Here is a 26,591-nt window from a genome sequence, read left to right as displayed (position 1 = left end):
TGGCTTCAGGTTGTGCCAGGGGAGGTTTAGATTGGATATTAAGAAAAATTTTTTCACCAAAAGGATTATCCAGCATGGGAACAGGCTGCTCCAGGAAGTAGTGAACCTTCTCCATAGATATTCAAAAGATGTGGCATGTGGGGACACTGTCTAGTGATGGACTTGGCAGCACTGGGATAATCACTGGACCTGATGATCTTAGAGTTATTTTGCAACCTTAGTGATTCTTAGGCTTTGACTTTAGGAGGTTTTTATCTTGTCGGTTTTAAGAACTTTGGTCTCCAGTGATGTAAAGACAAAGCAAGTTGTCTTTCTGGAAACAAAGTAGCCAGTAAACAAGTTTACTGTTGTGTTTTCTTCTTCTAGTCTACAAAACAGTGATAGTTATGCTGATTGGGACCCAGTAAGTTGCTGTGCATATATAGTTATGGCCTGATTCACTCTGTGCTAACTGCAGACTCAGGTAATGTTGGATGAGGGATTACAATTTCCTCCTAAGCATACACAAAATTATACTGCTGACTTTATTTAAGATACTGTGCTTTGGCTCTGCAGTAATAGAGCACAAGCTCTTCTTCACATCCTAGAATTTCACTCTTTTCCCTAAGCACTTGGAAAACAAATGACCTCCTTTTGGTCCGAACAGCTATTTAGGAGTTGTGACTTGCTTTCAGCAGGATGAAATACAAGTTGGATGTTTCTGCAGTTTTGTGTACCTTGAGAACCCCCACCAAAACACACAGCATTAGGTGCATTTCCCTCTCTCAAGTATAAGCCTATATTCATCTCAGAAATCTCTCCAGCTTTTGCACTCCCATTTTCTTCACAAACACGTGTCTGAAAATCCAAGTGAAAACCAAGCTGCTTCATTCACAGCCAGCTCCCAGGGAAGTACTTAACATGCCCTGTTGCTTTTTCTCCCAGGGCTTTCAGCTTGGGTCAGTGGCTCCTATAGCATGGAAAAATATACTCCCTTTACTTCCCATTTTGTGACTTGGATTTAGTGAGCTCAGTGTCTCCAGCTCCATGATTTGTGTCTCTTCATAACCAGCATGTAGAGAGCTGCTTTAGCAGCACAGTACCTATACCAGCAGCACTGCCATGTGGCACTCCTGTGCTACTTTCATCTCTGAGTGTTCCCAAGGACTTGGCAGCCTGTGCCTCCCAGCCCCTGCATGGCTTGATGCTTTTAAAGCTGCTCCTCCCTGCTCTCTCTTATTTCTTAATAAAAGGACACGTGCAGCCTTCAAACAGACTGATTCCTGGCAGAAGCAGGAGTGCAGATTGGATTAGCAAACTGGGAAGGGTTAGCTGCTCTGTGGGAGGTGGTGGGGTTTTTTTCCCTCTTTGCTGCATCACAGAGTGGAACAGAAGACTCCTGTTCCAGCAGCTCTCCCAAAGGACCTCCAAACAGCCAGATGCCTTTGCCCCAATCCACTGACTCCCAAGGCCTGTCTGTAGTGGTGTGTGATGTGTGATGGCTCCTGTGGGCAGGAGCAGAGGTGGTCTCGTGGTGAAGTCACTTGGCAAAGGAGCGGGTTCAGCTCCAGCCCTGTTGCAGAATCTTTGTGATCTTATCAGTGCAGGTCCAAGCTGTGCCTCTCCCCAGAGCTCGTAGCTGTGAGTGTGCATGCTTGGCATGCAAACAGTGCTGGAATTAATTCTACTGGGAGGAAAACAGAAGGTACAAAGCAACATTTCCATTAACAATGTAATGTACTGTATTAGAAAACCGAGCAGCCAGCTGCTATGCTGAAAACACCTTTGCATTTCATCTCTAGCCGCTAACTCATCCTCCTTCCCAAAGGATCAAAATCCTCACAGGAAGTCTTTTCTGAGAGATGGCACTTGTTTCATGGGGTAAGAAAATAACTAAATCCCTTCCAGAGAAAAATATTCTCTGACACTGAAGCCTGTGCATTGCAATTTGTTTTCCCCTGTTTTCACTCTTGCAGGGGTGAATTTGTGCACTCTCTTTGTTTTGTAACAGCCATGTTTCTAACTTTAAAACACATCCTTCAGCAAAAGCCTGAGTCACCAATAGTCAGTGTCTCACCCTTGCATAAAGCAATGCAGGACAAAGACAGAAACGCTGCAGACAAAACACTTGACTGAAATCAGTGATTGTTTTTTCTCCTGCTGACAGGAACTGCTGCACCCAGGGAGAAATGCTGCGGTGACAAACTGTCCTCCTGTGCAGACCTCCTGCATCATCTGCTCCTCCTGGACCACCCTATGGCAGTTGCTGAACACAGCCTTACTGCTGCTGCAAACCACCTCTGAAACAAAAGATTTTGCAAGAATGAATAAGACCCTTCTTGTCTCTGTTTTGTCAGCCAGATCTTGAAGCTCCTTTGACTCTTCTCCTGACTGCTAGTGTTGACCTAAGGCAAGCAGCAGGAATATAAAATAGGCTCCAGTAAGGGTGGGGCCGGTCTCAGTAGGGCAGCACAGGCTTGAGCTAGAATATGCTGGTCATAAAACCACATCCTCGTGGGCTCACACACCAAAGCTTAACAGGTAAGACCCCAAGTGGTTTTTCTTCTTTTTAATTAGGACTGATGTTTATTGACTGTTCAAGGTTGGCAGTATTAAGTGAAATTGACAATTCTCCTATGAAAATGCCTTTGAAGTTTACATCATCTGTTTTCTTTGCCATCAGCAGTAAGCAAAATGGAAAAAATAGTCAACAAAATTAATCTTTGTCCAGAACCCCATGGAGGGTTGGCCTTGACTGACTGCCAGACATCTACCCAGCTGCTTTCTCACTCCTCTCCTTGAAAGGGCTGGGGGAGAAAATGACATAGAAAATCTCATGGTTTGATAAAAGTGCAGTTGTTAAGAAAAGAAAACACTGCACATGGAAGCAAAGTAAAAAGAGGAATTAATTCACTACAACCCATCAGCAGGCAGATGTCCAGCTGGTTTTTGGGAAGCAAGGCCTCAATAGGCATAGCAGTTGCTTGGGAAGACAGATGGCATCACCACAAATGTCCTCCCATCATTCTCCTTTCCTTCAACTTTTATTTCTAAGAAGGCCATCATATGGCATGGGATATCCCTTTGGTTATATGAGCCAGCTGTCCTGGTTATTCCCTCTCCAATATCTTGCCCATCTCCAGCCTACAGACCTCCAAAGTTGTTGGTGGGGTGTTGGAGAGAAAGCCCTGACACTGTGCTAGCACTGCCCAGCAATACCCAAACCCGTGTGCTACCAGTGCTCTTTTAACCACAGATGAAAAGCACAGACCCTATAGGTTGCTGTGCAGAAAGTGGAGTCCATCCCAACCAAACCCAGTAGAAAGGCAGTTTGAAAGCTGTCTGATACCACTGAATTTCAGACTATTCTCCTACAAGGTAGCCTGAAATCAGACACACTTCTATGACATTCTGATTGAAGCTGCAAATAACTTCCACCTAGAGTTTAAAGTAATCCAAGATACCTTCAGTTTAGAACTGTGATTTTGCCAGTGGCTTTTCAGTCATGCCCTGAAATACACAGACTGGATTTTTTAACTGTGTACTCAAAGTCACTCCTTTCAGTGTGACCAGGCTAAGTGATTCTGTGCTTCAAGTGAATGAGAGAAAAATTAACCTAAATCACATACCTGTCTACTTACCTCCAAGGTGAGCATGCATGATGTTTTCAGAAAAGACAGGTTAAATATGCTGTCAACTCAAAAAATACTGGTGCATGTCAGACTTGTTCTGAGTGCTTGCAGTTGCCCCATTTGAATCCATTGTCAGACTGGGTCAACATGTTGGTGGGCTCTGTTGTGAATTCTCACTGACCTTTTGCAAAGAAAGCAAGCTGGAAAATGAGGGAAGCTGACAAAATCACTCATGTAACAAGAAGGTTCCTGAACAGAGGCCCCATACTTCTAATTCCCATATGTTATGGCCAAGAAGGGTCATTTGGCTCCTATTTCCATTCTATACAAGTGAATAAATACTGTTAAGTGTGCTGCTGCCCTTCTTTTGTAGGGGCATCAATATCAAGCATTCATGTGCATGGATTTATCCATGGTAAAAGCCAAATGGATACAGAAAGGGAGCAGTGTAAGCAGCATTAGGATTCAGCACAGTTTATTTGAGCTCAGAATAAGTACATCTAACTGCAGCATATAGCTATATTAATAAATTTTCCAGATACATGTAATTCATTCTGTGTTAAGAACTGAAGTCCTCAGTATCTTTATTTTATAGTTGTTTAAAGGAAGCCTAGCATGCAAAGGAAGGAGTTAAGATGGTTAGGGGAATTATGAATTGTTAGTACAGCCAACAGGCCACCCATAAATGTGAATCAAATGTTGAGCTCAGCAGGAGTTAGTTACAAAACTAGGACATTTAATGAGTCATGAAGTGCCAGGAATAATGAGACATGGCATTAAACAAACCATTCCTGCCTCTCCTTGGCTTGTCCAGAGTCGATGGCAAGAAGCCCTCTGCTGTTTCAGCTTTTCCTGTCAAAAGAAAACTTTGGACTCACACTGAATTATAGCCGTGGCTGAGCTGCCTCAGCCAGGGAGCTGGTGCCGCCTGGGTGGCCCTGTGAGAGAAGGATAAGCTGGCAGCCAGCATCCCTTCTCCACTCCTTTGCAAGTCATTGATTGTAGCATTTAATAGTGTTGTATTCTTAGCTCTCCCTCTGCTTCCAGCTCCTCGCACAAGAAACTATTAATAGTTATGTATCAATGAAGAGTGGGAGAGGAAGAGGTCTTAGAGTAGGGAGGGAATTTGAAACATCCCCTGCATGTCTGAGGGTAAGTCCTGTTGTTGGTTAAGTGTTAGAAGTGCTTAGCCAGCTGAGGGCTAACTCGGTTCCTAGACTTCCCCTCACAATGGCTGTCAGGACCTGGGGTACTCCAGCAAGCTGTCATTGCTCCAACCACCCTCCACCTGGCCCAGGTGCAGGATAAAGCTGAGATCCTTGCCTTAGAGCTGCCCTGAACTGTGTGAAATGTATGCTGTATCTAGGCTTGGCTCGAGTTCCTAGCTTGACCTCAGGCCTTCCTTATTACTTTGGCTTTGCCTGGACAACACTGGACTGCAGCTGGTTATGGTTATTGCCACTGGACCTGCCCTCATCACCTTGTCTGGCTCCCAGCTCAGCCCAATCTTCCCATTCCTGGACTGCAGTGTCACTCATGGAGGAGTGCTCAACCTCATGGCCCTGGGGATTGTATGTGGTGCCAAGGGTGAACTCAGATGGCTGCCAGAAAAAATTCACAAAGCAGCTGCTAGCAGGAGTCAGTGAGGAGAAACTCAAGTGTTGCAGGAAATGGCTTATGCAGCATAAGGGGAGGCATCTTTTCTGGCCTGCTGCTCCTGACACAGACCATCACCAGAAGCTGATGCTTCTTTTTTTCCCCATTTCTCTGCAGGTGTTTTCCTCTGCCCACAAAAGAAATTATAGAACTGCCTCATTCAGTCTGGGCATCAGAAAAGTAGCAGTGCCTGCTGTAAATTCTGCCTGCTTCTCTCTGACATGATGGGGAGAGTTTCAGATGGAGAGTCCTCTTAACCCAAAACATGTCTGAGAGGTGAACCATCCCTTAGAGATTAATTTTTAACCATCCCTTAGAGATTAATTTTTTCTTCATGGGTTTTGGGAAGAGTTTTGTGTAGCCCAGATACTTTCCAGCTCCCTGAGTACCCACTGTGTGACAGAGTGCCATGGCTTGTGTAGCTTGGAGAAAAATGTTACACAGCCTTTATTGCACATGGAGGATGCTCCTGTAAGCTCTTCTCAGACCCACGGGTGAAATGCTGGACTTTCTGACAGCAAAGGAGAGCCCAATGAAAAATGGCTCTGGCCCACAAAGCTTTCACATTGCCTGCAATGTCTTATTTGAAGTTACCTGGTGGGTTTAGTTGGACTTTCTTTCACAAACAGAATCAGATTGTAAAGAAAAGCCTGCTGTGTGAAGATCTAACCAGAAAGGGCCAGGGAAACTTTAATCCCCAACAGATATGGCCACTCCTGCTTGTCAAGACAGAAATACAGTGCCTCAACAGTGGGTTTGGAGTTAGGGACTTTGCCTGCCAAGGTGGAGTTCACTCAAGAACATTATCTTGGAGGAAGCCTCACTTTGTGGTATCATCAGGTCCAAAATTTATCCACAACCTGAAATTAATTTTTAACTCAAAAAAGAAGTAAGACTTTATAGACAATGATTCTTTTAGAAGTCACAAATTTCTCCTTTGTACAGGAAGACACTCCAACTCTGTGTGGGGAAAAAACCTCCTGCCTGAAATCTGTGATAGATGAGCCTTGAAGGAGAAGCAGCTCTGTTGAACTGCTATGTAGAAAAAGATGCTCACTTTGTTTTGCTTTATATATTTTGTTAGAAGTATAAAGCTTAAATTTTAAATCAAGTATTTGGGAACACACTGTGAAGCAGACCATCAGTATGAGTAAAATATGTTAGTAGGAACACGTTGAATTTAGTGTGGCTGTTTGGCAGTCTCTGTATTGCAGTGGGGAAGGACTTAGTTGTGGCAATGCAGAGTGGTTTTTTTCTTTGCTGAAGTAAAAGACAGAATACAAATGAGGCTGTTGCTGCAGAATGCCAGCTAGTGGAAACGATACAACATGTCCAGACTGGCTATTTCAGTGTTTAAAAAAAATTATGGCAATACTAGAACTTTAAACTTCTGACCCATAGAGATAGAAAGGCAGAACAGTGATGTCCCTGGATTCTTGTTATCATTGTATAAATCAGGAACATTCACTAAACAAGAAATATGCCTTTGCATTGCAGAGCCCTGCATCCATCAGGTTTCACCTGCCTTTTTGGGGAAATGGGCTAAGGCAGCCACCAAGGTTAAAAATTGCTTCCTAAATTAATGTTTCCATACTTCTCTAGATAACCTCGTAGCAGAGAGGTTTGCTCTTTGTGTAAACCACTTCTATTTATAGTGCCATAATTCCTTAATTCAACCAGTGTAATTGTGATTTCAGTCCTTAAAGGGAAGATTTCTACTCATGTTGTGACCCTTGCATGACTCTTTAGACACTGTGCTTTTCCTGCTCTCCTACTGCCCCTCAGTCCATCTCCTTACATGCATCTGCTTCCTTCCTACTCACTTGCATGGGTTTTAGCCCTACCCAATTCTGTTCTCCCACACTCTCAGCACTGCTGAGGGGCTCTTTACTACCTCAACCTACTTTGACTTCCTCTGCCTCCTTCACTTGCTCCTCAGTCTTTTCCCTGCTCTCTACTGGACATATCTCACTCATTTCCATCCAAACATCTTCAAAAGCAGATCCAGTTGTGGTGGCAGCCACTTGCCAAATGCTTGACAGATGGCAACTGATGACTTTTTGGTACTCTGCTCCCTGATTCTTCTCATCTTTGAATCAAGCAATGTGTACACAGCAATTTGGGAGTAGGAGCATTCAAAGTTCTTCCTCTTTTGCTTTGAATTATTTCGGAATCTTCCTGGGCCTGAAGCTAAGGGAAGTGTGAGCAGCCATCATATTGCTTGCTGGTTCTCCTCACCACAGGGAGGCTGATCAAACTCAGTTTCCACAACCAGCCTTTTAGTTTTACTGAGCAATTTCACAGTGAAGGCAATGGAGAAGGGCCTATCCATCTCTGTACTAATGCTTTTCATGGTGAATCCTTCCTTTCTTTGTGTGCAACATATGTCAGGAGAGAGGTTGTTGTGACTCAGGCACAGGTGTGGTATCCCCACCTTCTGTTGCTGTGTTGGTCTTGCTGCAAGCTCCAGGGAGGCAGCCCTCTCTTGTTCCCAGCATAGTCCACGAGTCCCTGCAGTGACCAGAGCTGCCCACAGCACAAAGTCACAAATAGAATGACTCCAAGGGATATTGCAAAGCCTGGTGCTGTTATGTCTGTATCAGTCTTTCACAGCTGGCTGAGATGCCTCTTCTTCTGGACCAGTTAATAGGGAGGTTGCATTTCTCCATAATTTCCCCGAGGACTGAACACATCTCAGCAATTGAAAGGAAAAGGGTGGTGACTCACCTCTCGACCTGCTTAATTCTTTCCAGGATAGTCCTTCTCATGAAGAATTGAGACTGTCTGGGATATACTCATGAGACAAACTAATATGCTAAAATCTGTCTCAAATCCAAATGAAAATTTGAAATATGATAAAACACTTGCAGCAGAACAGTCATCAAACTTAAAGTGGTTTTTTTTTCAGTTATATAACTTCTCCCCAGCACAGAGCAAGACCCCATTTCCCATCCCTTTGCTTTGCCTTGTGGGGCTGAGTCAACTCCTTGACCCTTCCTTGTTTTACTTCATTGTAGAAAGAGTTTGAACAAAGCAGGAAACTGAGCCCCTAATCTTAAAAATCTCCTGCATATTTTTTAAGATTAGTGAAATGATGAAGCTTTGGTTTCCTTGTTCTTAGACATAGTTTTTGCAGAGGCATCACAGGAGTGAGATTTGCTCCTGACAGTAATGCTGCCTTTTTTTCAGGCAATGATAGAAAAGGTCTTTCTGACCTGCAGAGCAGTCTCAGAGCAGAGTTACCTCTGGCTGCGTCGTCCCACCTCTGACATTTGTCAGGCAGCTGACAACTTCAGTTGACAGCTTATGGATTTTTATCCTATTTTCTTGCAGTACAACCTCTTCCAAATACCAGCATCTCTCTCTTCTCTGAGTGGACCTATATAGCATCTGGCACCACCTTTGTCTCGATTTTTGACTCTGTTTGGGACAAATTCTTCTGACTTGCCTATCATGTAGCATACTGCTCACACAGACTTTTTGATGTGCTGTGCATGGTACACAGGAAGACAACTGCAAGATGTGACACCGTAGTGAGAGGTCTTGGAGGGAGAATCTGCCACTCACTGCATTGTCTTGACCTTGTTTAGAAGCAGAGGTGCAAAAGTATTTCTTGGTCCCAGAGTCTAGACAGTCACAGGTTTGATCAGGACTGAATTGAAACAGTTTCCTACAGAGAGTACTGCTGTGCTCATGGCCCTAGCGTGACCTTGGGGCATGCAGAGGGATGTCCCTCTGCATGCCCCAAGGAGTTTAGGGCTGACCATGTTGTTAGCATTGGCTTGTCCTTGCCTAATACCTTATTCTTGGAAGGAAGGAAGGAAGGAAACGTCAGGATTGGGTGTCCCTTGGACAGAACATTAACTGATCAGAGCATAGATATTCCAAAGTGATTTATTCTGGTAAAGATTACTTTCTTGCTTAAGAGTTGCTTATTGTTTGTGCTCTGTGGCAGTGAAAGGCCAGTATGTGATGAGGAAAAGGTGATCTTTAGTTTAGGACAGGAGAAGTGAATGAACAACCCAACAGCTGGAACTGCATTTTGCGACATTGCTCAGCACCCTCCTGCTCTTTAGGCTTGACCCTGTCTCAGGATTTCAAATCTTTGGATCCAGTCCAGGATTTCTGGAGAAGTCATCAGTCTTTCCCAGCAGTAAGAGATAGTGCAGAGAGCATAGTGGGTTAATGATGATGGTGATAAAAAATACCAATAAAAATAGTATGACAAAATTTCCCTCAACAACCATTTTCACATATTTGCTGTTTTGATGCAACATTTCTGGATTTTTTGACAGAAACAGAGGCACTTTGTCATCCTTCCATCAAAAAAAAATTGTTTGTTTATTTTTCACCTCCTTTTCTCCTCTTTATACCAGTTGCTAAGGGAAGCAGAGGAGTAAACAAGAGGGAAAAACTGAGAGGGAAAAGAAAACAACTCAGGTTTTGTTATTTTTAATAAATTTTTTCAACCAAACCCAGCTATATCATCATGATAAAAATACAGGAAAATTCCTTTCAGCAAAAGCTGCTGGTTCTCTCAAAAAGCTGCTGGTGCTTTCTCAAATCAATTCCTACTGCATTGTGTCCCCCGAAGTGTAGCAAAGGCTTGCATGACGTATCCAGAAAATGCTGGCTCCTGACAACATGGCTGGTTTAGTTTTAGAACTGCAGAAATGCAATGATAAACAGCAAATCTTAAGTGTTTTCTTAACAATTATCAATAGCTGCTGCTTCACTTTACAAAGTAACTTTCGGTTGCTCCCTTCTGCACCAGTGAACAAAGCCTCCTTAGACTCTGCACATGCTGCTCTGGTAGGTGTGCTGCAGGTGTGCTGGAGTCCTGCTCTAAGAGGAGGATTATTATTATTATTATTATTATTATTATTATTATTATTATTATTATTATTATTATTATTATTATTGATGTGAAACTTCAGCTGCTGTTCTTGAGCTGAGATCAGTGAAGCTCTGCAGAAAGCAGGAGGTGAATAGCAGTGATGCAGCAAAACTGTTTCCTAGAAAAAAATCATTTCTGCAAGGGTTCACACTGCTCTGCAGAGACCAAAAGAGTCAAAACAAGTTCTGTACACTTTTAGGCAGCATCAAGCATATTTTAGCAAAACTGATGTTCTTTATTGAGTTCTAGAATGTTTTTCCACTCAGTAGCCAACAATTATGCTCAGCTGAATGGGGAAGGAGGTTTGAGCAATGCAGTCTCAAACTAGTAAAATAGAAAAGGGTTCAGAAAGGAAGGGATCTCTGATCTAATGCAAAACTTGATTTATGTTTTCAAGATATGTCTTGGCTGCAGCAGTAAAGTAGATGGGATCAGAAGTAATGCTGACTAGTATGCTGGGGTTTAGCTCAAAGAAAACTTTCTAAAGGGGAAAAAATAAAGTTTATAAAAGAATACACTGGGCAAAATGGAGCTGTGATAAGTAATGTTTCTTCTACCTTCATTCTTAACCCTGAGCTGCATTCTGTGGGTAAAAATAGCTGCTGCCAAAAATACTAGTTGCTTGAAAGAAGCTGCAGTGCCATCACTTCTAGAGGAACTTCCTATTGTTTCTGGGTACAGTGTTAAAATAAGCCTCTGGTTCAGAAAATAATATTGGGGTTGCAATAGAATTCTTGCAGTTGTTGTTTACTTTCCCAAAGAAAACAACACAGGGAGAAAATTAAAACACACAAGCCTTATTTACACAGAGCCCAGTGCAGCAACACTGAATACTTAAGATCTCAAGCCCAGAGAGAGAGCTTCAGGGATCTGTCCAGAGGGATCCCTGTCAGAGGACTCTGAGGTGTCTCTTTGGGAGTCCTTCCCCAGAAAGGACAAGCAGCTGTGTTGGCCCTGCACAAAGGCACAAAGGAAGAGGACAAAAACAATCTTCCCCTCCTTGGTCTGGTAGCCAACTCAGGTTAAAAAGTGTGTGGGAGGGCTGGAAAGAGAAGAAAATACACTGCCAGGCCCAAGTTGTGTTGTATTATTAAAAGTCAAAACACCTTACCATCTGATGATGGGATCAAAACTCATTCTTAGGGCTGCTTCAAGAGGTCCATGCACAATATGTCATGCTACGAAAGAATGAGTAAGAACTGAAGCAAAAACTTATTGTGGGAAGCTCAGTTAAGATTCCCCTCTGGTCACTGCCAAAGGGCCATGAAGCAGATTCTCACAGGCTAAAATTCTGGGTAAAAAGAGAGTTTGACATCTGAGTTATCTATGTCCTTAGTGCACAAGGTCAGGAGTCAGTCCAGCCAGTCCAGCTTTTTCTGAGTACCTGACTCAGAAGTTTTGCCTAGGGATGCTGTAGATTGCTCACATTCCCTGTTATTTGGAAATACATACAGAAGCATTTCTAGCACATTTTCACCCAAGATCAATGCAGCTGCCAGATCAGAGTCTCTCAGTACCACAATATTGTGCCATTGGTAGAGAAGACTAAGAGCCATTTGGCAATGGAAAGACATAGGTTTAAGAAGGTGCAGAGCAAACCTTTTTAGTTGCTTTATGCTGGGCAAGAAATATGGAAAGAAATTATGGATCACATCACAGGGGTTTTACCATGATGAGGATGTGTTCTCATTGTTCCTGCTTCTTGTAGCAGGACTATCACTGCCAGGCCGCAGATCAGGCCTGGAGGAAGAGCAGTAGCTGTATTGCATCAAGGGCACCTTCCCAAAATTTCCTTGGAGACCTTGCCTTGGGCAAGTGCAGCCCACAGTTTTACTGCCCAAATTTTTTGTGTCCTGCAGGAGGAACTCCACCAGTCTCCTGGGAAGGCACACCTCATCCATGTTGTGCTCCTCTTCACTGATGATAATTGACTTTCCCTTTCTGAATCTCTTGGGCTCACTGCCTGGCAGCTCCACAGCCTTGGAAGCATCTGGTGCATGTTCAGAGACAAATTGTCAGGGAGAGAGGGTGAGAGCAGATGTCTAAAACACCCATAAAAGACCTGGTGCCTGCTGGTGAGCCTCATGGAATACTGATTTGTATGTATTTCTGCTTATATAAAGCTGGTCCTTCCAATTGCCTGGTATTTTTAGTAGCCTAATCATTTGCATAAGAATACAATCTTCATTGCTTGGGAAAATTATATGTCCTATATAACTGCTTTCAAACTCCTAACCTTTTCCAGCACAACAGGCTCTGATATTTGGCATTTACACGGAGCAACATCTTAGGCTGTCTTTTTTTATGCTTTTTCCAGTGAATTGCTAGACTCCAATTCAGAGTACCTTCCAATATCCATTTGTATCTTCAAAAAATAAAAATATAGTTTTGCTATATTTCTTCCTTTAAAATATGAGGCCGCTTTGGCAAGATCATGTTTGCCTATTTTGCATGGACTTCAGTTCACATGGATGGAAAATTACAGGTATTTATAACTCCATACATATTTTCATCTGAAAAATTTATGCATCTTGTTCTAGCATTAACTAAGGAGAAACAAAATCTTAGTTCATCAAACTAAACCAAAAAGTTTCACTAATTCAGTTTTTTGTTTCTTCTGACTTTTAATGTCCACACCTGGAGTTTGGTTGTTCTAAACATCAAGCCAGAAAAGATACCACTGTTGGAGACCAGACATATACATCTCATGAGGAAGTGCAACCAATTTTCCAGCACTTCACAACCTAAAATACATTTGCATGAATTCCTGAATGAGTACTCATCAGTGAGAAATACCTCTAGGAAATTAGTCCTGAATCCTCATACAGCATCAAAAAGGCCATGCTGATTCAGAAGTGCTTTTCTTAGAGAAAAGGTTAACAGCTTTGCTGAAAGGTAAATTTTTTTGGTTCCCAATGGCTGTTGGAAAGCCTCACTGTAAATTGAGTAGGTCTGAACCTCAGCCTAGTGTAAATTACCATTCATTCAGTGTTTCTCCTTTGTTTTACTGTCAGTGTTCCTGAACTCGCCTTACTTTGACTTCCCAAAGGCATGACTGATAGTCTGTATTTTAGCCATATTTTTTTTATGGTAAAAAAAAAAGAAGAAGAAGATGAGAAAAGTTCAAATCTGTGGCTGCTCTGGTTGGATTTCTATTGTCACATCAAAGGAGAGAATATGCTGGTTGTCACACTGTGTTGGCAATGTCTATTGGAGAAGAAATAAAATAGAATCTGTTGTTTACTGAATGGTCATTGCAGAAAAAGGTCACTGTCCTATTACTCTCTGCCCTGCATCTTGTAGTTCCGAAATGGCTGTGAAGGAGGAGTGAGCATCTGGTTCACAACCCAGCTTGCTTCCCACAGGTCAAGAGCTGCAGGAAGCCTCACCCTCGTGTGCCCAGGCTTTGGCTGATGCCCCAGTGGCTCTGAGGCAGGGCTGTGGCTGCTGCACAGATCCGGGGCACAGTGCTAACGAGGCAGAGTTGAAACAGGAAACGGGGCGTGGTGGCAGAGCTGCTTCTGAATGGGCTCAACGTGTCTGATGCTTTCTCAAGCCATGCGAAGTGACAGCCGGCTGCCTTCCCTTCCGCCTCGCCTAAAGTTCTCAGGGGATTTTCTTCTTAGACAGGGCTTTAGGTCCAGACAAGAGTGTGAAATGCAGGTATAGGGAAGGTGGGAGAAAAAGGACATCAAACTTCTCCAGCAGGTAATCCGCTTGTCCTTGCAGGCTGATGCTTCCTTCTCCTGGCAGAGCGGGGAGCCGTGCCCTCTGGTGGCAGAACAGGAGAGGGAGAAGTTTAAAACCTTTTCAAATACCCAGTCCAAGGACACCGAAGCAGTCTGTACGTTCTGACCCCTGCCAAAATATTCGGCCTCTGATTAGGCTTGTACTGCCCTTGAAATTCAAGCAGCTCCTGTGTGAGGTGGGGGTCCCTCATTGCAGCCAGGATTTCCTTGCAGCAGTCAGAGGCTCGCCTGCGCTGGAAATGCCATTGTCCAGGTGGGCTGGCAGATTTTGGAGGAGTCCTCCAGCTACTCAGTGAGAGCATGTTCCCTGCCAAACACAGCTATTGCAGCTCAAAGCATGCAGCCAGGGCTGTCAGCATCTGAGTGCTTCAATACCCAATCTGTCTATCACAGCTTTATGGTGAGTCCATCACACAGCAGAATTAGGAAGATCCAAATAATTCATACTGAAAGATTAGGTTGATTCAGATTCAGATGTGGGAGAAAAGCAAGCAGAAGAGTTTTCCTGCTTGCAGGAAGAGCACAGTCCAAATAGATTTTGACAAAAACACCTGTGATTAGAGTGAGTGTTTATCAGTTTATCAAACTGTGAATGTTTTGTCCTTGAAGAATGAGTTTCTTACAGTTGCTTTTAACCTAGAGGAGTGTGGCAAAAGCACTTTATGTGAGCTACCTCAGCACAGCACCTGTGTGATGCTTGAGCAACTGACCATCATGCTACCGATGAAGCACAGTACAGGCAGATCCACCCCTGCTGAAGGGATCTTGCAACCAAAATTAGGGGATCCTCAGTTTGCAGACTTCTTGAATCCTGAATAAAATTATGTTGCTGCTCCTAGGCACACACAGCCTCCACAAAAATCCTGCTAACTTCTCATTCTTAATGAGCTTTGCCACTAGAGAAAGTCAGCAACACCTTTTCTCATGCAAAACTTGGGAACTTGGGCTGCTGGACTCTCCCCTCCTGCATCTTCGTGTGCACATGGTTGGGTGCTGGCAATACAGGATCATGTCAGGAATCAGTGTGTGGAGTTAGGAGGAGATAGAGACAGGAAAGTAATTCCTGAGCATCAGGTCCCCAGACCTGTTTCCTTATCAGTACAGTGGCAAGTTACCATGAGCTGTAGTTCAATATCTTAAAACCTGCCAACTTTAGGAGGACTTTCCAAGTAAAACCTTCACACAGTTTCCCCCTTTCAGGCTCACCTTCAGCCTTTCAGCAGAATGGAGCACTAGAGCAAGGATGCTTTTATCACAAGGCATCTCTCTGCCTTAGACTCCATTTTCTACCAAAACAAGCTCAGAGATCAGTTGCTGGAGGAACATGGAACACATCCATAGGTAGCTGAAAAAGCTTGCATGTGGTTGCAAAGATATCTCACCAAATGGACCTGTCTATTCTTGGATATTATACTAGGTGCTGATGAGGATTTTCTGTTGTGGGGAGCTCAGGAGAGCTTAGAAATGTGTATAGCAATCTTGGAAACAATTAAAACATCTTGTGTGAGGAGACTCTATGCTTAGTCACACCTAAAATGAATTACCAAGGAAGGCTGGTGCAATAGTCTGTTGGCTAAGAAATTATTTATTTAGCTCTATGCATAGCAGGATGCTCAGCTCACTAAACCCAGTGGACCTGTAAACATTGGTTTCAAATGAAGAAACAATAATAGATTGAGATTTATTTTATAGGTGTGCCAGAAACAGTAACAGAGTGCACAATCACTGACATTTTATTTCTTCACAAATATGTTAAGAGCCTAAAACTGTTGGCTTGTTGTCTTAATGGGGTTTTTTTCTGCTTTATTTTTGCTTTCAAGTGGGAATGCAAAGCCTGAAGTTTCATCAGGTTCATAAAGAATTTGCCAAAGTTCCAGCAGTGAAACAGGAATGTTGTTATATCCAAACTGAAAAACCAGAACACTTATATTCCCCTAATTGTTTGTTTGCCATTCAAACAAAACTTTTTTAACAGCAAGCTAACAAAATTAATTTTAACAAATTAATAGCAATAAAAACTACTTTGCAATTGAAATTTGTGCTCACTGGTGCATTACCTGTATGATAGTACTGCTAATTTTTTTGTTGCTCACAGAAATTTCAATAAATTAAAAATTAGGAAATTCAGAATCATGTAAGCACTAGCAGGACAAAAAAGTTGCTGTTTGGAAGAGGACTTTCAGCTTTTCTTTTTGCACAAGAAGCAAAAGCTATTCTTGCCATTTGGAAGCAACTTTTATGGATTCTGGGTTACTAGAAAAGAGTACTCAGTTTCTATTTTATTCTTCAGTTTTGCATAAATGTTTCTTGTTTGGAGACTGTATTTTTATGACATGCACTCAGTATGTTAATCTCTTAAATTATTTGTTTATTTCATGATATATTTAAAGCCAGCCTTTTCCACCCAAATAGACATCTGGCCTACATAGATTCAACTTGCAAAGGGATTTTTTATAACTACATATTAAAATACTGTCTCAGTTCATTGATCCCTGTATGATCATGGCAACAATGCAGTAGCAAAAGATATGGAAAGTCTGTTCCCTTGCAGATGATTTTGTAGAATATGCTTCTTTTCTATGTATGGAGGACCACAAGCAGCAGCCTGATGCTGGGAGGTTTTTCTGTCTGAGAGGTGACATGGCTGAGGGTTTTAATATCTTAGAATTCATTTATTTGCAGGTCCCACTTCAGCCACACTAAAACACTCATTTTGGTGCCAGACTAGTCACTCATGGGAAGTCTGTTGTAAATCAGAATGTGGCTTAGTAAACAATATCCACCCTTCAGGAAAGATTCCTGTATTTCCTATAATGTCTGATAGACTATAGGCTCCTATAAACTCCTATATTTTATTATGTCCTCATTAGACAAGAAGAAAATGCAGAAGTGCTCATCTCAGGCAGCTTTAAACCCTTGTTATTTAGTGGATGTTGCAAAGTCATGTTCTCATTCTCAAAAAACACCCTCAACTTTTGAAAGAAACTTCACACAACAGTCTAGCTGTTTTCATGTGCTTTAGCTGTGAAAAGGCAAATATTACACTGGAAACATCACCCTCAGTCCCTTGTCCTATGTAAATTCCCTTCATGATCCTTTAGGAACCCTGTTCTAGTGGAAAATGCCCCTCCCATAGCAGAGAGATTAGAACTGGATGGTCTTCAAGGTCCCTTCCCACCTGAACCATTCTGTTACTGTGATTCTAAGGATGAAGTAGCTCTTCTTCCAGGACTGTCTTCTGCAGTGTAACAGGATGGGGAGGAGAGGTGTGCAGTGCCTTGAGAGCCCCACCTGTGAGTGCCTCCATCTCCCAGACTGCTTGGCTGGAGGAAAGATAAAGCTGCGACTACTGCACTGGTGTGAGCCCCAGCAGTACCAGTGTGCTCCCACCTTTCATCTGCCTCTGTACTGGAGGAGTGGGCTCAGCAGAGCTGAGGGATGAAATGCATCAGCAGAGGTTGGAGAAGGAGCCTGCAAAAGGTCCATCTCTCCTGTGCCGCTGCATGAGCAGCTCTTCATGTCCCTCAGAGAAGTGTGAGTACTGCCTGAGTATGGCAGAAGCACTTCTTTTGTTTCCCAAGCCTGCACTGACTGTGAGGCAAAAGATAACATTTGAAGGAAAAAGACTTATTTTTTGAGTTGTTACTTATTTCAAATGTTCCATCCTGCTTCTAGTCTTAAACAATGCCTTTGTTCACAAAGCTAGGACATTTTCCTTGCCCAGGAGGGAGCTTAGACACTTCAATTTGCAGATAGTGCTTGGCATATGGTTTTGCTGCTGCACACAGAAGCATGAATGAAATGAGCTTTGGGCTTCCAGGAGATCTCATGGCACCTCAGCCAGGGATATTTGTTATGCCTTCCCTGTGCTGAGTGATCCTGGTTGGCACACACACAGCCCTACATTAAAAGTTTTAAATTGAGTTCGTTTTCTTTTAAGCATGTTTTCTGTTCATTGTTATGGCTTGCTTCCAGGGGCATGGTTTGCCCTTGGCTGATTGAACTGGGCTGCCAGTCAGTCAGAGCCCCTGCAGAAATGCACAAGGTTTGGCCAGCTGTGTTAGCAGAGGCTTTGTCTATACTGGCAAAGCTCAACTTCTGTATGACTGAAAGGTTATGTTCCCTGGCCACCCTTTTGGCCTGTGCCAATCACCTCCAGCCTGGAAAAGGACTGGATACCATTTAAATGAGAACTTGGAGAGGAGCAGTTCCCAATTATTTCCTTATGAACTGATTAACCCTGAGTCTGGTGTCAGTTTCTGTTCACCTCAGAGGCCCCTGGATAGGTCTGGGATCAAGCCCAGGATACATTTTTAAGGCTCTGAAAAACTTATTGCATGAATATAGGTAGCACTTTTCCCGGTGTTTGACAGCATCTCTAGGTCTACAGATGTACCAACAGGCAAGAGGGGTTTGAACACAGCCACCCTGTTCTAGTGGAGAATTTAGGTGGCTTGACATGGCTGATGCCCATGTCCCACAGCCCTTGAATCTTTCATTCTGTTTTATTTAATAAAATAAACAGAGAAGCAACCTGACATGGAGGGGGCCATTGTTTGGCTAAAGCATTGCTGAGGACAACAGGCAGTTCTGCTGCTGAGAGAGACACAACCCTCCTGTGCATGGAGGGACAGTGGTGGCCTTTGTTCACCATCACACAAGCAATGCTGGGGTCAAGGCAGGACACTCATCTGCTTGCCATGCAGCAGCTTCCAGCAAGTCTCCTTTACTCTGTAGTGCCACTGGCTGGCATCTTTTGTGGTGGTTTTTGGAAAATACTTTTATTTTGATAACCCTTTGGCCTCCCCAGTACAGATACAAGTCTCCATGAACCAAACTCTTGCATGGTCTGAGCAGAATAAATTTACACAGGTGGCATTTCAACACAAACAGAATCTGCAGCAGATTATAGGATTAGCATTCACCCTGAGGGCACAATGAGCTTTTCAATGAGAAAAATGGGAAAAAAAGGAAAATGGAGATCAGATTATGTAAACCATCTCTGCTTCACCTAACTAGAAAAATCAAACCAGGCAAACCCGCAAGGTCCCATCTCTCTTACAACCTTAACAAGTAGCACAGCCTGGAGAAGAGGCTGGTGACAAGGTGTAGTCAAGTGCCATAGTCAGCAGCCCTAGAGCCAAAGCTGGATGACTCTGACTGTGGTAGGAAAGCAGGCAGGAGGAGAGCCAGGGCTGAACTGCTGCTGTGAGAAGGCTCTCTCTTTCTCCTGTCCCTGTCTTTTTTGGACTCACTGTTATTTGAGCAGAGTTAATGTTTGCTCTGGCCCCATGTGCTCTTCACAGAGCTTTCAGTAGTGAATCCAGCTCTGGCAGTCTGATATTGCTTCACAGAATTAGCCCTCAAAAGTCCCTGGGATAACTGCTGAAGGGAGAGTCACACATCAAAGAATGGTACAAAACTTCCAATAAATGAGGTGGAATCGCTGCCTATCCACAACTTAGGTACACATAGGCCCTAGGCTTCCTTAACACAGAGTGGATTCTCTCAGTTCCCAGCAGAAACCCATAGCAGGGGTTCTGTCCTCTGAGAATCATCCAGCCCAACAGGATCCTGGTTCTCAATTGCATTTCTGAGATAGTGGTGGCACATAACCAGAGCTTTCTTAATCTGTCTTCCATGAAATGAGATGTTTGAAAGACTCAGAGTTGGTTTTCTACAGGCTTCTTCTCTCACACCCTGCCCATGGTGTAGTCCACTAGTCTGATCTTCACCTGTGCCACTCAGTTTTTTGAGTTTCAAGGTTGTAGCTACAACCACAATGTTATCTCCCTAGCCTCCAGCTGTTCAGGATCAGGTGTGGAGTCCCCCATAGAAGCATGGCACTCTGCCCATTCATACCTTCAGATTCCTCCTCAATCAAGATAAGCATTATCTTGGGCACCCCAAGAGAGCTATTATCTGCATGTTATTTCAGCTAGCACCTGAAGAGCTGTTCTGTATTCATTCTACAAGGGTACCTATACTAATCTGCTCCTGGGATGAGCCCTCAGGGATTTCAATGCACGATCTGAATTCCTCTCCTTCTGGATACCTTTAGAGATAAAATTTGTTTTGTTTCTTAGTCATGTTTTACCTTGTTTTTATTTTGTAGTTGGAGGTTGGTTACCTTCCTGTTTGTTGAAATCTTCCTTACAATGAAAATACTTTATTCTGCTTAATGGCCATACTTCTTCCAAAACACCTCCTAAAGTCTCACAGTACCTTCAAGGGCAGCATCTGTTGCACATGGTACTTTCAGAGGAGAGACAAATGCTCCTCTTTATTCAACTCAACACAGAATAGATGCATCAAATTCCTCACACACTCCCATTTCTTTCCTGGAGGGGTGGGCAGATGAAGAAGAACATCTCTCTGGGGATGAAGGGATGCTTCCCAGCAGACCAGGAGGGTGTAGCGAGGCTGCAGAGTGCCTGTGTGGTACCCAGCCCATATGGCAGAAGCTAATCCTGGAGCTCCTGTTCTGATAGATGAGAAAGGGATCCCGGCCTGTCTCCTGGTATAGACCTGCTGTCAACCACTGGCCTTATACTCAGCCCTAGGTCAGAGATACTTTCTGCTGTCCCAGCCAGCCTCTGCAGTGCAGTATTTGTCCAGCAACAGCTCCCCTGTCCCCCCAGGACTGCTACAGCTCCAGTGTCTTTTGGCAGGGCTTCTGGGATGGATGCAGTGTGCTGCTGGTCATCCTGCCCCCACCTACCAAATTCTCTCTAAGCATCTTTTATAAGAATTCCTCCAGTTCTTCCAAACTAGGGTTAAGGGCATAACTCAAGCAAGCAGACCAGTTTTCATCTACTGCCAGGAGATTTCTATCCTGCTTTACCTGCATGGAGGATTGCAGACCATGTCATCTCAGAAGAAAGCCTGTGCTCTTGAACTGGCTTGGATGCATTGCAAACTGGCCAACCTTCATTGCCCACACACTTTTCAGATATTTGGCTTCCATCAGCTATCAAATGGGTGTGTTGAAGCAGATGAGATTGACCCAAATTTACACAGGTAAGACAGGAAACATCTTGCTTAGGATTTTCAGATGACTAACATGACTTTGTGGTTTCAGATCTACCTGCCAGAGAATGACAGGTGCAGTGGAGAGAAAGCAAATTTTATGTTGGGATGTCACTTCACCCATCAATTGGTCTCCAGTCTAAGAGCAAAGCAATAGAAAGGAGTTTAGAAGGAGGAGAAAGGGTAAGTCATCTCTTTGGTCTGTGTACAGACTTTTATTAATGTGATATGCAAGATAAGTTCTAATTCTCCTCCTCCCTTTTCAGTGTCCTTTGAACAAAGCGTTAAGGTGACAATGCTTCGGTTCTGTTAATGTGAAAATTGCTGCCAGTTTTGTGGTGCTGAGCACTCCAGGTTTTTTTGGCCCCACATCTGTCCATCCCACTGCACATTCTGGCTGTCTAGGTTCTTGATTTGCTGTTGAAACCCAAAGGGAGACCTGCACAGATACCCACAGTGGTACAGAGCTGTAGGCAATGGCAGATGTGCCACCTGCTGTCAGAGCCCTGCTATGGAAAAAGTCACTCAGTGGAAGAACACAAGTCTACAAGGTTGTGGCACAAGCATGAGGTAGCCCTCATTTGCTGGACTGGGACTTTGAGAGCTGGAAATTTTTCTCACTGCAGCCTTTGAATGCTGCCTTCACCTAGATTTCCAGCCTTACTCCCTCCTAGGGCATAATTTGGTCAGCAGAGGTGCTTTAGCCCATACGGGTTATGCTGTTTCCCCAAAGAGAGCACAGCTTTCTGGCCAAAAGGATTTTGTGGCCAGCATTATCACATTTAGATGAAGGCTTTTTCCAGCTTTGCTATATTGGTTGGGACTAGAGAATGGTCTGAGGGTAAATGACACTCTTGGAGATAGAGCTTTGCCAGAAAAAGTTCTAGTACCTTACTCTTAACAGCTGCCCTTCTGGTTCTGTATCTCTGGTTATTTTTAGCTTGCCTTTGCAATAGACAAACCCATACCTTTCTCATGAATAATGTGAAACTTTTCAAGTTCAGAGTGCACATTTTAATTAAGTCAGTGTTTGCTTGAAAGAAAATGATATTGCTGCACTTTCATTTGATAATTCAAGTAATACTCTCTGAGTGTTCACTGCTGACCTGCAAGCCTTCATATTTAAAACAAAATGGGAAGTGGTGGGGGGGAGGAAAGGCATTTTTTGGCAAGAAAACTGCTGCCCTCAGGCTATTAATGCATCTTAATTCTGAACAGAAAATGAAATCACTTTGGGCAGGTGCCAAGCAATACAGTGACTTTCCTCTGATTTTAGGGAGTTCTTGAACAGCCTGTCCTGCATGGAGTAGGAGCCATATTCTTCATTTTATACCTGTCGTGAACGGCAGAAGAAATGCCTCACACAATATGCGTGAACAGCAAATCCCAATGTTTATTGATAGCTCACACATATTTATATTGGTGTTAATGAAGCTTATACATATTGCAAAAGCTGAGCTCATTATTGGTTAAAGCACACTTAGATCAACCACACCTACTTCTATGCTCTAATGATTATTTTGTTTCTATGTTTACATTCTTATAGCTACTCTACCTAGGCTATCTTCATTTTCTGGCAAGCGATTTTCTCCCCCATCTTCCTGTTTCAGCGAAGGTCACTATGGCCTTTGTCAGTGATTGGACACTGGTTGCATAATCCCCAGTTTGTTTCCCCTATTCTTATCCAACGGTATCACATCAAAGTGGCCTTTCTCAGCTAGCCAATTATCCACAAAGCTCTCCACATATACCCGTGCAGTGTCCCATCAGAGTTCCCCCACATTAGCAAAAGAAAAGCAGCCCTCACTGCTGCTGTTATTTATTACTCTTATTGTGGCTCAGGGCCTGTGTTACTGTTGCTGACACTGGACTTCATGCCTGCAGAGCCAGCAGGCACATTTTTTCTTCTGATTGTGCTTTTGAGCATAATTACCTCTGTATGGCTTTTTCTGGTCCCCTGATAGTATTACTTAGAAAGAAAAACGTCTAAACCTCTTCCTGCAAGGCAAAAGACCTGTGATAGTCATCAGGCTGCTCAAAAAAGCCAAATAGCATCTCCTTGTCACTGCTTTGTCCCAGGGCATGATTCATGGTCCTGTTTAGCTACCCTGATGCTGCACTACTGACAAGAGGGGCTAGCCCATGGGTTTTTTCTGCTTCCCTGGGGGCTTCTGGTTACCTCTTATCAACTTGGACCTGGCATGAGATTCTGTGATCTGAATCAGATGAGCTGAGTTATTTGGCTGGAAATTACCCCAGGAAAATGACTGTGGGATGAGTGTGCTGATCTGAGTGACTTCCCAGCCATGCATTGATGGGGAAGTGCAGGAGCAGGATGGTTTCAGTTGCTGGCAACCCACACTTAAATGTCCTCTGAGCAGTAGCTGGAAAGATGTTAGTTCCCTCCTTGATGTGGGCAGAAATGCAAGCATTCCATAGGAGGAGAGCAGGACATGAGGGAAGGAGCAGATGGGAGCAGAGTAGGGTCACGGGGAGCTTATGGAAAGACAGCGAGGGAGGTGGGCTGGAGCTGGATGCTTTGTGGTGACTAGTGAGAAACTCAGGGCAAATGAACAAAGAAAAAAAGCTCAGCAAAGGAGAAAATTTCTGCACAACAGTAATTATTAAGGAAAATACCCAAACCTGGGCAGGAAGAACCCAGTAGTGAGTGGAGATTGAGGCTTTAAGGAAAATTCTCTTTGACAGAGAGAAATGGTGTACTGAAGAAGAAGGTTTTAACAGGTCAAATCAGAAAGGGGCACAAGGAAAATTAGTAATGAAGACCCATTTAGCAACTGAACAGAGGGAGCTCAGAGGGCACAGACATCACCAAGAAGAGGAAGTTGGGGTGGAGTTACCTCATAAGATGAAGAGACAAGGACAACAGAGTGTCACAGGCAGTGCTGAGAGGGGAGGGAGGTAGCAGAGGGCCTGAGCCCAGCAGTTAAAGTGGAGCCAGCAGCAGAGGCATATCAGCAGGGTGTTGGTGTGATATACTGCACTGTGCAAAGCTACAAGCAGACCTGGCTCTCCACAGTCCAGGTGTGAGCTTGTCATTTGAGCAGATGGAAAGATACCTGGCCACACCCACAGGTGTGACTGCAGAGCACCTCCAAGGACAGCAATTCAGCAGCAGTGACATTGCACTCTTCCCATAGGGCCAGGAGTTCGGCTTGATGATCCTGATGGGTCCCTTCCAACTTAGCACATTCCATGATGGTATGAAATTCCATGATATGTAGGGCCTAGGAGGCACACTGGTGACACTGGATCTTCTCATGGCTCTACAGGGCAGTTACCACCCTAAGACAGAGTAAAGGAGGAGCACAGCCTGAGCTGTCCCATGAGCACTGTTGTGAGGCTGGCAGGATGCAGAGACCTGCACTTGGCACAGCAGGGAAATGCAGTGTTTCAGACACACATACATCAAGGTGTCAAGTATCTCCAGTGCTGTGATATAAAAATGCCAGGAAAACTGGTCCTGGGACAAAAAAAACTTAAGTTCCTGATATTTGATAAAAAATTTCAAAGTCTGTCTAACAGAAGAGAAAACCAAATGCTTTCCTGGAATTTGAAGACATGGGATGGAGAGTTTGTCAAGGCCCTGAGGGCACTGTCACTCTCCTAGGATTTTGGTTGGCAGCTTCAGACCAGCTGGCTGGTCAGAGCTGGTGGGAAAACAAGAGCTGGGAGAAGTTTTTGTGGAGGATTCCCTGCAAAGATCTGCTGAGATATTTTCATGGGAGACTCCCTCCTCCTTATGCTGGGAACTGCTTGAAGTCACAGCCTTCTCTTGCTTGCCTGCTGCCTGAGCTGCACTATGGCTGTGTTCCTGCCAGGCTGGTGCCATGCTGATGGCAGCCCTGACCCTGCCACGGGCTCTCAATTTCCCGTCTGAACCTCGGGCTTGCCTCTTCTCTTGGGCGTTGCTGCTCCCTGCCGTGGTTTCATTGTGCCTGCCAGGCTGGAATGGGGCACTTGTCCAGCAGTGGAGCTGTGCTGCAGCAGAGAATGAGGGTTGACTCCTCCACTGCTGCAGGAGAATTGAGTCGGCAGGAATCATCGAGGATGACATCCCAGGCTCCCTTGGGATTCAAACACAACCCCTCCCTGCAAGAGAGTAGCTGCTGCCTAAAATTACGAACAGAGACCATGGCATCCACCAGCAGCAAGACCCAGAAAGGGCTGGGGAGCAGAGCCTGTGCTTCAGCTAAAGACAATTGAGCCAATGGAGGAAGCACTGGAATGATATTTCACAATAATCAGAGGGAAAGAGAGAAAAATCATCATAATCTGTAGCTGCAAAGGCTATTGAGACAGAAAGAAAGCAGTAAAACATTGCACTTTATACACCCAAGATGACATCACCTACCTGCTTTCTACGCAAAATATACTACATGAACTGAGTGTTTCATCTAGGCGCAGGCAGTTCAGGCTGGACCAAGAAAGCAGAATGTTAATGACTTTAAGAAGACAGCATTTCAATTTTAAGCCTCTTAAAATGCTGCCTGTGCTGGAGATATTTCCAAAATTTTCTTAAAATAACATGAAGCTGATGAAAGGCAGGAGTCACTTTTGATGACATTCTTATGAATGACAGAGCCAGAGAAAACATGACAAAACCCCCCAAAACTAACAGCATTACCAACAAGAAGCAGAGACTGTAGCCTAAAATTGAATCACAGCAAAATGCAAATCCATGCAAAGGAACTGAATTATTTTGTCCATGCTGCAGAAAGAGGAGACATCAGATTTGATTCAAAGTAAAGAAAGCAGCTAATGAACAGCAACTTCCCTCTCAAAGTCAGCAACTGCACAAGGAATATTGACATACCTATCAAGATTTATACCGTGAGCAGCGTAAATGCATGGCTCATGAACTGGAGAAAAATATAAATGAGGAAGACTAAGAAGGGATAGTGGCAAGAAAACCTTGAACAAGACCTCCAAAGCAGTTGCTTTGAAATCAGGCTAAATCAGCAAAAGCAAGGAAAATACCACATCAGTCAGTTAAAGTAGTAGGAAGGACTTCTGGTAGTTTATGGATGAACTGAAGCCAATACTGCAAAATGAAATTCCTGGAAAAGTCCTTGTTTGCCATTGTCTGGCTGTCAGAGTTTTCCCTGGCACAATGCTGGACCACAGACTAACATTGCAAGAAATTTGCAGTCTCTTAGGAGATGTTCTTCACAAGCCTCATGCTCCTGTACAACGAAGTAATCCACATGTAACTCTAAAACTAGAAAGATTCAAATTGAAAGGGAAAATATAATCAGGGAAAGACAAGTTCTTCTGATATATCCTCCTCGAAATTTCATACAGAAAGGGAAAAAAAGAAGAATTTGAGGAAGGAATCCATACTGATAGTCAAACACTTAACAGTGCCTACATTTAAGTTATCAGAAATAGCAAGAAAAGCAGAGTTGGGGAGTTGGGATGTGCTGTGTTTTAAAAGGAAGCAAAGAGAGCAGAGTGACCTGCACAAGAATAACAAGCTCCCTTGGCTATTGCAGACTTTTGGGATGAGCAAAACACTGTCTGCAGAGAAAAGATTAAGGATGAAACATAGGGAGAAACAGTGATTCCTAGAAAAATGGATCTGAAAAAGAAAATAGGTAAAGGGGATTTTCGCTATAATGCTTTACAAAA

General features: G+C 43.7%; 1 protein-coding gene across 1 annotated transcript in view; it reads left to right on the top strand.

Annotated features, from left to right (window-relative positions):
- Positions 1-2,498: 2,498 nt before the first annotated feature.
- FSTL1 (follistatin like 1) overlaps positions 2,499-26,591 on the top strand; it is a 94,066-nt gene continuing 69,973 nt past the window's right edge. The window contains exon 1 of the mRNA XM_066572123.1: positions 2,499-2,520. The gene's annotated coding sequence lies outside the window, so the exon portion shown is untranslated. The remainder of the gene's footprint in view (positions 2,521-26,591) is intronic.

Source organism: Molothrus aeneus, chromosome 2 (assembly GCF_037042795.1).
Source record: "Molothrus aeneus isolate 106 chromosome 2, BPBGC_Maene_1.0, whole genome shotgun sequence".
In the NCBI taxonomy this organism is placed as follows: domain Eukaryota; kingdom Metazoa; phylum Chordata; class Aves; order Passeriformes; family Icteridae; genus Molothrus; species Molothrus aeneus.
This window is presented reverse-complemented; position numbering and strand designations above follow the sequence as displayed.